We start from the raw sequence: 12,645 nt of genomic DNA on the forward strand, positions 1-12,645 counted from the left end.
AAATACGTTGTATTCATAACCTCATGGAGCCACGAGGAGTTTTCAAATATAAATAGTACCGATACATTTCTTGTTGTTGTCCTATTTTTGATTGTAGTATAGCGAATGACCTGTCATGCTTTTTGTTTCAAGGTTAGCATTAGATCCCTAGATCTTAATATTTTAGCATTTCATTGTTTAAGCAGGAGAGGGCAGCAAAAGTTCGTTTTTCCCCATAGGAATGCTCTGGTCCCAGTACTGTTTTTAAACTTAGATGCATCTAACTATTTGTGGGTAAGGGGGGAAAATGAAACATTTTTTATATATATTAAGAGGTGCATATGAAAATATAAAGACTGGTCCAACCAGACTGTGAAAATGTCTTCTACTCTACATCCAAGTAATAATAAAAATATCTTCCACCTCTGGATAAAGTACAAGCAGGTCTTAAGCTCTTGGATTCAAATGTCATTCTTTGGAAACAGTTTACTTTCTTAAAAATGGTATCAAAGAAACTCAAACTCAATGGTGCTCCCAGCTATAAATGTGTAATCTTCCTCTTTTGCACATGCTCAAGAGGCTCTGTACTGTGGGTGCATCTAAATAAAGAAGCAATGAAGTGTTTTCCAGGTGCTTGGCTTTTTTTTCCACCTCCTCCCATGTAAACTTCATGAGCCTTTTCAACAGTGAGCTTGGAATAATCAGGTACCCATCCATGTGTATTCAATGTAAAGCCTCTTGTCTGGAGAAAAAAAAAAAAAAAAAAGAGAAACCAAGCAATGAGGTGGTAATTTAAATTTCAGCTGGAATTACCATAGTAAACGCTCGGTTTTTATTAAGTTAATTTTTTTCAGAGGTCCTCTGATGATGGTGAGTATCCTTGTACTTCACACAACTCCCTCTGTGAGGGAGGTCAGGAGCAGTGGATGCAGGAAAGGCATTAAAGCCACACAATGTTCTTTAGGAACCCTCTGAGCCTCACACTTTGCAGTTGGTGAAGGAATTTGTTCTTTTATGGCAGCATTCTACTGCTTCAGTCCTCGTGCTGTTGTTCTGCCTTGCAGTTTGGAGGCGAAGGGAAAGGCTGAAGATGGTGCATGGGGGAAACCCTCTGGAGAACCATGGATAGAGCCTGGAAAGGGGCACTGCCAGTGAATGGCTTAGCAGCAGTGTAGGAGAGCTGGTTGCTTCTATAGAATGAGAAAATATTTATTAAACACCTGATTTTTAAATACCACGTTTTTAAAATTAGTTACTCCAATAGTCTAATCCTTAATTCTTTCCAATTTTTTTTTCCAACTTAAATTTTCAGCTGTTGGATCTTGCCTTTGTCAGAAGAGCTCATTATCACAAATCTCTTTAAATACTTGTAAGACAATATTCAGATCACTTAACAACTCCACGTCTCTCTACTTTCTTGTTGCAAGGCAAGTATTTTCTAAAGGAGTTAAAAAAAAAAAAGAACATGCAGTAAGTTGGCCTCCAGAGTAGGATTTGTCTTCTTGCTTGCAAGTTGGAAATCAACCTTTACAGGATTGGAATTAAAAACTTAAATTAGTTTCCTACTTTTGGTAAGGATAATTGCTTTGCTAATTTTTCATCTTGGTCTTTCCTTCTCAGGGATGTTTTGGTTCCTCATACAGCAGCAGAATGTCTGGTTTATCATGCATTAAGTTTGGATCTCAGACCACAAGTGTGTAGCCTACAAAAGTAGTTTTGTGTGCAGGTAAAGGCTGTTCCCAAGGCTGCATTAATTAGTGCCTCAAGGTACAGTGAAGGAATAGCTCAGGAGTTAAACTGGAAACTGATACAAGGTCTCAAATTATGGTCTATGGTTTTTTTAAAGATTAAACACAAGCTGAAGCAAATATCCTGAATTTGTTAGTAAATACCTTGAAAACAAATGTACTAGGCCACTGTGAGCAGAGCACAGGCTTTTCTGGGAATTTCTATGACATGAAAAATGGTCATACAGAAACTTGATCTTGCACTATTTTTATGATTGATTGGTTTTGTTTCCCCCCCTTGTCCATCTTGTCTATTCAGTATTAGCCCCCTTGAAGTCACTGAAGGTGTGAGAAGTTGGGGGTCACTCGGGAAGGATGAAAAGCTTGAGATGCATTTAAAGAAATGTCTATTTTTGTACAGTGGTTCATACTTTGATACACACTTGAAAGTGTCTGGGAACTTGGCATTATCCCTGGATCTGGGAAGGGCTTCCAAGAAGAGAATGAGAAAGGAATATTCTACACAACACCTGAACCTTGTCAAAATTTTTACTTTGCAAGCTTCCCCTTGCGTAAGAAGCCTCTGCATTTCCCTGACAGGGGAAGCAGTGACCCTGCAGTGAGTATTCCTGGAGCCCCTGACCAGCAGAGGATCCTGGGGCATAATGGCTCTGAGAGCCAGGAAAGAAAGATCTTGTGTTTGCATGAGGATTTGTGCAGCCCTTCAGCAGTAAAGGCAGAGGTTACCTGCAAACCTTTTGTGAATTGAGCAGGCTCGGGTCAGGTTTGAATCTTTGCCTTTTGAACCTTCAGCACACATGGCTGAGCTGTGTGAGCAAACTGGACAAATGATCCAGCTCAGTTTTTGGTTTTAATATTAATTCTGCAAAATGTACTGAGTAGGATTCCAGCTTATGCTCATCCACCATCCCAAAGGCTGTGCAGCGACTCCCCTGCTTTTTTAGATATTTGGCAATGGATATGATGTGCATGAGTGGAAAATCGCTGTGTATATAACTGTCTCCAACCAATGTGGGCACCTGCATTACATAATCTTCCATTTCAGGCTTCTTGGAGGCACCAGGTTCAAGTCTGCAGGTGACAGATCTTGAAGTAAACTGCAACTTGGCAAAGGACGCTCTAGATTTCTGGAGCAGGGAAATGTGGAATTCAGACAGTGGTAATTAGTTTGTTAGTCCACAGACTGTTTCACAAGCACAAGGGGATATTATTGCTATTTGCTCTCCACGACACTCATCAGACAGTAATTGTCACGGTTAGTGGTTATGCACATTTCAAACATCAGTTTTGGCCAGACAAAAATGATTCAGGAATACAAAGGAAAGAATATTTCCTACTGCAGTGTGGTACCCCCAGCCCCTCTTTCTCCTGTGCTGCGCTGAGTCTCTGCAAACACAAGTGTGAGGACTTGCAATGGGCTGAATTTAAGCAAAATGTGCTGTTCTAGTCAAGATTGTCAGAAGGGAAACATAACTACAGACCAGGGGGCATTTCAGCCTTTTCCAAGCAAATGCCTTTCCACGTGGACAGCAAAAGAACTGGGAGATTTTTAGAGGTCCTTCCACTAGACCAGGTTGTTCCTAGCCCCATCCAACCTGGCCTTGAACACTCCCAGGGATGGGGCAGCCACAGCTTCTCTGGGCAACCTGTGCCAGGGCCTCAGCACCCTCACAATAAACAATTTCTTCCTAATACCCCATCTAACCCTGCCTTGCACCAGTTTGAAGCCATTCCCCCTTCTCCTCTCACTATGCACCGTTGTAAAAGTCCCTCTCTGATCAATATCTGCAAAGATCCAAAGCTCACAATGTGCACAAGCCTTATGCATTCTTCTGCTGATACAATTTAGACAGGCCAAGCACGTGCAAGAGTTCTTGCTTGCTTGTAGTTTTTTGTCTGAATTTGGGAGAGCAGAGGTGGCCGCTTGTCCCATGGAATTTTATTCCCTTAACGTTCAACTTTTTCAGCTTCTTTCTTTCCCTGAAGTTTTCATCCGGTTTTCTTGCAATGGGTGGGTGTTAGTGACTTTCTCAGCAGTTCAAATGCAGTCTAGTAACAAAGATCCCCCTGGATTGCATCAAGTGCTTCAGACTTGACCAAAACAAGAAGGGGCCCTGGCATTCAGGTGCAAGAGAACTCTCTTCCAGCAAGAATCAGGTGTGCCCAGAATGTACCCTTTACCCTATGGTTTCAGTTGCTTGGAAAAGAGATTAACTAAGTTAGACTGTTAAAATACACACACACACACACTTTTTCCTCTCCCCTTCAAGTAATAATTTATATAATTTATATCACTGCTAAATCCACCATCATTAAACTGCTTCTCATTTCCTATTCTAATTTACCAACCCCCTCTAAAATAATTGGCAATGATATGAATGCTGTATGTAACTTCATGGGACAATATCCAATCTATTACCAGGATTTGAAATCTAATAATTAAATTTATATGCTTGAATTCATTGTCTAGGTAAACAGAATCTATAAATAAGCCATTTAATGTCATAGTGGCTTTTTTTTTTTTTTTTAATTTGGTTGTCAATTAGTCACTGATGTAGAATATCCTGTTTTGATTGCATCATCATTGCAGCAGGGAGTATGGGCATGGAATCCAGATCTTGCAGCAATAAATAAAACTTGGTTTCTAATGCTTAAGCTGTTGCTTCAACATAAGCTTGATTTCATGGTATTGCTGTTGGGCCAACCTTCATTCATTGTGGCAGGACAGTTCAAAGCAGAAACGGATTCAGTTTTATATCCCACTCCTTTATTGACCAGAAACAGAAAAATCAGATGAAAGGAAAGCATTTCTATCACAACAGTCTTTTTCAGTAGCCAGGGTGGGCAAAATACAGGTAAGGCTTAGGAGCAGTGATTTCAGGCTTGCTATGGAAATACTGGTAGTCAGTTAAACTTCCATGACCTTACTTCCACCCTGGCTTGTCTCCTTCTGTGCTGCCTGACTTGGCAGCAGAGGAACTCCCTAAAACACATCATTAGAATGTGTTTTCCTTTAATGTAGCCTTGAATTGTTTTCCATGTGTTCACATTCTCTCATTCCCATCCATTACCCTCATCAGTCCGTTCATGCTAACACGTTTTCCAAGTAGCAGCTCACCTTCTGGAAGTGTCTCTCTCCAGAGCTGGGGCTGTTACCTCTTTGCCTTCAAAACAAGGACTGAGAAGGTGAGAGGAGGAGGAGGAGGAGGAGGACAAGGGTTTCTGGCATCCCTGTGCCAGTGGGATGGGAATGTGAGATTCAGGGAGGACATCCCTGCTCCATACGTGGTTCCTCCCTTCCCTGGGGAGGGAGGGCTGTGGGGTAACCCTCACCCACTCTCCATTGGATCCCCAGTCCTTAGGTTTTCCATCCCACAACACACTTCCCTGAGTTCTTCACTTCCCAAAGAATCAGATGCTGGGAGGGGAGGATATGCAGAAAAAAGATTTGTGTTAGTCCAGAATAGAGTTTTTCCCTCTGCAGAAGAGGATTTTGTTTAAATCCCAAAGATAAATCAGGTGTTTTTCTATGCATGGATAAGGTTTGGGGTTTTTTAAAAGAACATTGTATTATTTTAACCATGACTGCACTCATATGAGCTTGAATGATGGAGATCTTGCCTTTTCCAAGTACGGAAACATGACGAGACAGATTAAGTACAGCTCTTCTGTAAACTGCAGGACTTAATTCTCTTCCTGCCAGACTCAATGATGGAAGTCCTGCTGCTGTCACCAAAAGTAAAATAAAGATCTGTGAGGAGATTGGACAAATCTGCTGTGTCTGTGTGGGAAAGTGGTCAGCACTAACAGGGGTGATGTGGACTCATTTCCTTTTCCTGCAGTAAATTGATCCTATTAATATCATCTACTATTGTGTGTACATTATCTGCGTGACCTCTGGAAAGCTTTTGTGGATCTGAGCTTCAGAGGGAATGTGTGATCCCAGTGTGCTTCCTGCCTGTTTTACAATGACACCCATCAGCTCCAGAGAAAAATGGAATAAATCTCTGCTGCATCATTTGTGATCAGCACCTGAGCACCCAGGTAAACACTTCAGCACATGCAGTGAACCCCAGCCCTGGGGTGTTAAATGAGGCAGTTTTTCTGAGGCTGTCTAGACACAATGTCTGCCGACAAAAGAATTTGGTTATGAACAGGGCAGCATTGTTCAGAAGATGTTATTCTGCTACTGGGGAAATGAGAAGGATTTTTTTTTTTCTTTCAGGAGCAGGGAACTGCCCTTTCCTGGTGCAGTTGTCATTTCATGACCAGTGTTACTAAAACTTTTCTGCTCTGGGACTCTCCATTATTATGAATTACATAAAACATGCTGTTTTGAGAAAGAAACTGTTCCCCTATTCTTTGACATGAGAAAAAAGTGGAAAGTAGGAAGTATGACTTCTCTTTCTTTGTTTGGGGAATATCAAACGCATCCAGGAGAGGTATTTTGTATGGACTGCAGTAAATGTCACTGTGATGCTGAGAAACAAAGTGTGTGCCATCTGTTTTGGCACCCTGTAATGGAAGTGGACCAGCACTTTGCAGACCATGGAAAAGGGGAGCTTGTGTGGAGTGGTCTGCTCTGACCCAGACCTGAGAGGAGAGAGGACACTGGGGAAAAATGTGAGTTTGGGATGAAGTTTTATAGCTGGAGGTGCTATAGCTGTGAGGTGAAAAGACCAGTCAAAATCTGTTCAAACATTTATCTGCCTTGAAAGATGATCAGATGTTTAAGGAATTAAGGAGGCAAGGCATTTTTGAACATGTCACATGTGTCTTATGCCCAGGAAAACACTTTACTCCTACTGCCCAGTGTATCAGGGTATGGTTGTCTCAACCATGTCACTCAGTGTGGATCTCTTGCTCTGACTGCCTGGGGGTGCTGGTCACCAGTGGCTGAACATGAGCCAGATGTGCCCAGGTGGCCAAAAAGGCCAGTGGCACCTGGCCTGTATCAGCAAAAGTGTGACCAGCAGGAGTAGGGCAGTGACTCTCCCCCTGTGCTGGACACTGGTGAGGCCTCACCTTGAGTCCTGGGTCCAGTTTTGGGCCCCTCACTACAAGAAAGACATTGAGGGGTTGGAGCAGGTCCAGAGAAGGATAGCAGAGCTGGGGAAGGATCTGGAGCACAAGTCCTGTGAGGAGCAGCTGAGGCCCTGGGGGGGCTCAGCCTGGAGAAAAGGAGACTCAGGGGAGACCTCATAACTCTCTACAGCTCTCTGAAAGGAAGCTGCAGCCAGGTGGGAGTTGGTCTGTTTTCCCAAGTAACAAGGAATAGGACGAGAGAAACCACCTCAAGTTGTGCCAGAGGACATTTAGATTGGGTATGAGGAAAAATTTCTTCACCAAAAGGGTGGTCAAGCACTGGCAGAGGCTGCTTGGGAAAATGAAATCACCATTCCTGGAGGTATTTAAAAGATTTGCAGTTGTGGCACCTGGGGACATGGTTTAGTGGTGGGCTTGGCAGTGCTGGGTTAACAGCTGGACTCAATGGTCTTAAAAGTATTTTCCAGCCTTAATGATTCCATGGTTTTACCTGTCCTTGTATGTGACTATTTAGTCTGAGCTCTGTGTGGGGTTGAGAGAGGTTGTTGTCCTTCTCTTCAGTGGTGAGCAGAGGGTAACAGGAAGAGTGGGGAGCTGTATTTGGTGCCTCCAGTAATTTCCTGTTTGCATGTTCCAAACAGGTTTGGCAGAGGAGAGATTCTGGATAACACCATGTCTGGATGAAACACCCCAAGCCTTTTTTAAACATGTATGAAAATTCAATGTCCAATGGCTTCAGTGATAAAAACCCCATGACAATGAGGACAAGAAGACCAGACCAGACCAAGCAGGGTTCCTTGGACCATGGTTTGAAGTTCCCACTTTCCTGTGACATGGAGAATCCTTCTCATTCCAGAGTTCCCCTTGGGTCAGGCAAAATCTGTGTTGCTCAGCTGCAGCCACTGTCTGTTTCTTATGTATTAATTAGGTTTGGAAAACCTTCGCCTGGACACAGTCCTGTGCATGCCCTCCAACAACTGAAATGGGGGGGGAGAGCAGATGAGCCAATTGTGATCTATCTGTCAACATTCTGGCTCCTTGGATTAAAAAAAATAAGGTGATTTCTCAGTTGAAAAAGGCTGTGCAACCATGATGTCCAGAAGCTGTCACTGGTACCAACCTTTTTAGAGACAACACATTATAGCTCCACCAGAGCTCTCCATGCTGTGCAGGGAATGTCACCTAAAGCAGGAAAATCAGTAAACGTTGGGCTGTGGCCCTGCAGGTTGTTTTATTGCTTTTTGGCACCCTGTGGCCAATCTCTGTGAGGAGGGGTTTTCTCAAGGAAGCACAGACCAGCAGTTTTCCCCTTTCAGTGTCTGTGTCTGTGGAGTGTCTGTGGAGATTTGGCCATTGCTAACCCTTGTAAAGTTAACCTACAGCACTTGTTGCTCTTGGGTGATGCTAAAGTGTTCAGTGACTGGAGCCTGCAGAACAACTGATCCCTGGTGCTAATTAAAGAGGCAAATCTTAAACTTAATTTTCTAGTTTTATGTTTCAAGTCAAACCCAGAATTTTATTATCTTTCCAGCTTAATCTGTGAGTCATTTGTAATGCATTTTCCTTATAAAGCAACATCTGTATATTGTATTCTTTACATGTCCAAGAAATTCGGAGTCTTTCAGTGCTTTGAGTTGAGTGGGAATCCCTGGGGTACAGTTTGGCACACACCTCTGCAAACATACCTTTTACTCATTTTACTGCTGGGTTAAAACTTAAATGGAGGATTGAGGATTTAAGCAGCTGGATTTCAACATCCATTTGCCACATGCCAGCTGCAAGCAAAGCAAGAAATTATTATACTCAGCTGTGATTTACATATTTGACCTTTGAACATCAGAGGATATAGCTGACATTGTCAGAGTAAAATATTGTGTGAAGCTCTGTGAAACACAAAACTTGTCTTGTTAGACTGTCCAATCTTTATAAATTAATGTCTGGTTTGAAAGTGTCTTTAAATGACAGAAGAGTTTTGTTTTAATCACGATTTATCTGTCTGATCTAATTAAGGTAGACATAGCTTACAAAGACTGCAGAATAGAAAGCATGCTTGAAGCCAGGCAGAGGTGTGTAGCATTAGCACCATAAAATTGAATTTGTGGTACTCTTTTCAGTTAATCTCTATTGATTAATCCATATGCAGGAGGGAACAGACTCTGACCTGAGCTTTCAGTTCAGGCATGAAATCATTACTACTGTGATATCAGAATTTGTAAATAAGATGTAAACTATAATGAGTGATGTTAATTAGGAAGAAATTCTTCCCTGAGAGGGTGGTGAGACAGTCAGAGTGTGATGTGCCTGTGGCAGTGATGCTCAGAGGTGAAAGATAGATCTTTGTTATCTCTCACTCTTCTTGTCTGCCTTCCCTGGTGATTCTTCAGTTGCTGATAGGTTGACAACTTGAGATAGACAGCAGAAACCTGGCCACCCTCTGGTACCTCAGCTCTCTCTGTATGGTGGTGGGGTTTGCTTCTGGCCTGCTGGAACCTATTTTACTTCCTGGCCTCTGTGAGCCCTGCTGGTCCCATGACATGGGATGACTCTGCACCCACAAGGAACTTGTTAAAATCAGTGGGAACAGGGTGAAGAACTTAAACTGGAGATGATCTGAGGACTCAAAGTGTTGACTGAGATCCACATTTCCCCAGAGGGTAAAAGGAGTTCAGGCTGGAAGATTTGGTTCTGTCTGCTGCTGACACTTCTTGCCTGTTACTGTCTGGGTCAATGCTGTGCTGAGGTTTGATTTGGCCAAGTGCCTCTCTGGGGTTTGGGACTCTCATCATGTTTGTTTTCCTGGCTGGATTTTGATTAGTTCAGTAGTTCTATGAGTTTATTCTGTCAAGATTCACAGGAAGAGACAGTAGCTTTGTTTCAGGAGACTTAATTTCCAGCTTTGCCTAATTTGTAAACTTCACTCAAAGCGAAGGCAAAGTTAAAAAGGGAGCACTGGGGGTGATGTGAGTTGAGACAAGGTGTCTGTTTTCCAGTGCACTGGCCATGAACAGTAGGGAAATTATTGAATTAAGGTAATGTATCTTTGAACTTCTTTAGTTTTGATCAAGAAGCTTCATCTTCAAATTCTGAGCCCTGAGCAGCTGTGTCATTGCTCACTAGTCTGTCCTAAAAGACTAAATGTCTTTTCAAGAAAGACTGTTAGAGGAAAGCTATGGAGTGCAGAAGTGATTTGAGTTAAAGTGCTTATTGTCAGCCACATAAAATTTGCATAGCATCTGTATTTATTAGAAAAATATTTTCCACACTGCAATGAACTCAGATCAAATCTCCAGGCAATTCCCTGGTGTACAATTAGAGAGCCCAGTTCTTGCTCACATCAATATTCAGCCAATTCCATTGGATTTGAATCCTTGGATTCAGATTCTGGACTGAATGTGATCAGCATCATCACCATAAAGGGACAGTTTAAAAGACAAGAAAATGTGGCTGTGGTTGACAACAATGTAAGGGTGCACACGGTTCCAAAGTGCCAGTGAAAACTGAGAAGAATGTTACCAACATGGAGAAGTGGTGTTTGATTGCTTACTATTAGGAGCTATGCTTGACAAATACACCTTTGTGTATTTGCAAGGATGTGGCAGCCTTAAGAAATGAGCCTCCTTACTTTCCAAGGACCATGACAAAGGAGTTCCACAGCCTGGCCTCAGTGTTGTACCTTTACTCTCCTCCTCATCCATTCTGGATAGGTGTTTTTCTGTTTTTCCCCTTACCATTGCATGTATCACAGGGAACTCCCCAGGAATGCCCCTGCTGCAGGTAAATTCTTCCTGCCAGTCAGTCTTTCAGAAATGTGTCTTCAGCAGTTCTTAATCTTTGCAACATGTAACTTACTGCCACAGTAGAGTAGGACTCTGGGATCAATATTTGTGCTAGTCAGACTAGGACAGATATGAGACAAACATCACATCTTTTATTTTAAATTTTGCTATCCTTTACCATTGGGTCAGGATGAATTTTGTTGGAAGTTTTTTCTTGACCGTGGAGAGTCTTCACTTCCCTTTTGCCTTTATATTTTTCCTTCTGATTTCTGCTTGCAGAGCATTTTGCTCAAAGTTTAAGGTTTGAGAAATTATCTTTTCTGAGGTACCCTGTATATAAACACCTAAAGAAGGAATTTTAGTAAATGCGTTCAAACTATCGTAGAGAGCTTTTGTCCACATGCTATCAAATCAGGTTATGATCAGGTTCTGAACTGAACCTGCAGTTCTGCTATGGATTTATCTTTATTGGAATTACCTTGTTCTGGGTGCAATACATATATGTTAGAAATGCTCACTACCAAATTTTAGAATCTTTCAGCTCTTCTAGCGTCTGTAGGACCTTCATTAGTTCTCTTCTGGATTGAATCCATCATAGCTGCAGGCCTTTTTTTAGCAAAGAGTGTTATCTCACCAGGATAGATGTGCCTCAAGCAAACGGTGGATTAGAGTTTTTTGTTGCTGTTAAGCCTCACCCTTGGACTTCATTTTCCAAGTCTGATGGAAAAGGAAGAGAAGAATAGTGTCTGACAGCTTCCTTGTAACAGCCGTGCCGCTGAGGCAGTGTCTGTGCTGAAGCAGCTGCGATACTGCTGCCGTCAGCACAGAGTTTTCCGCAGCACTTCAGATCTGCAGGGCTGCATTTTACAGGTGTGTTCACTGGGCCGTTCTGCCATTCGTAACACAGGTACCCCACAAGCTGCAAGAAGTGTTCATCTCCTGTGTAAGATGGGTCATTCCCCCGAGTACTGAGTGTGGGCTGAGTTACTGCTACAGCAGCCTCAAGAAATCCTCTTTCCCGACTACATTCTTCTCCCCCTAATGCTCATTCAGCCGGTGCCAGCTCGCGTTGTGTTAAGCCCAGGAAGCAAATGATCAGAAAGTCTTTTAAAGCAGGAGGGGCTTTGTGTGCCCGAGACCTTCAGCAAGGACTGGTGTCCCATTGTTCGCAGGGAGAGCCCAGGTTTATCTAATTCCCGCCCGGGAACACATTTCCTGACGGCTGCATTGTGCTCCCTGGGCTGGCGCTTGGCAGTGCTTCTGTCAGAGCCTTTCGAGGAGCTTTACTTGCTGCCTTTGATTTTCATTTACAGATCAGCCGTGCCCTCTCAAGGTTAAACCTGCTTTGTCTGTCCCTTTTCAAACCAGCTCTCTGCGTTCTTTCGAAATGTAGAAAATGACGGAAAGTCGCTCCAAGACAAACACACAGTGGCCATGGGGATGGATTAAATAATCTTAATGTGCTTGTTTGAAATGCTGTTTTCAGGACATAAAGGTTATCTTTTTTTGCAAAACTACCAGCAAAGAGTAAACCACCTATTGAGAGAAAGTCCAATGTTAACTTGTATAGAGAAAAGTGATCCTGGTGTTATTTTTTTTTCAATGAGTTCATCCAATTACCTCTAACATTTATAGCCGTGTGTCCTGCCTGATAGTTTAATGACTCACTCAGTTCTAAACTGAATCCTAACCTCTCTTGGATGCCACCTCCTGTGAACTTGGCCAGCTGTCCCATACCACCTTGATTCCTCACCCATTTCTCCTTCTGTCTTACTTTTGAACTAACACCCACCCTTCCAAACCCCTCTCGCGTGCAGTGCATTAAATATCTCCTGTCCAGTCCCTCTCTTTGCTTGCCTGAATGGTTACCACATTCTTTTTGGCTTGCCACTGCCTATGATGCCTTAGGTTTTATATTTTTCAAATCCTGTACTGCCTGGTATGTAACTCTGAAACTTAATATAGCCTGTTAGCTACTGTTCTCTTGTGCTGGTTAGACATAACAAACTCTCTCTGGGCCTGAACTCAAGGACACCTTGTTGTCCCAGGCCCCAAAATATGTAAACTAAAGCAGTAATTACATCACTACATGAAAT

This window comes from Aphelocoma coerulescens, chromosome 5 (genome assembly GCF_041296385.1).
Source record: "Aphelocoma coerulescens isolate FSJ_1873_10779 chromosome 5, UR_Acoe_1.0, whole genome shotgun sequence".
Classification (NCBI taxonomy): domain Eukaryota; kingdom Metazoa; phylum Chordata; class Aves; order Passeriformes; family Corvidae; genus Aphelocoma; species Aphelocoma coerulescens.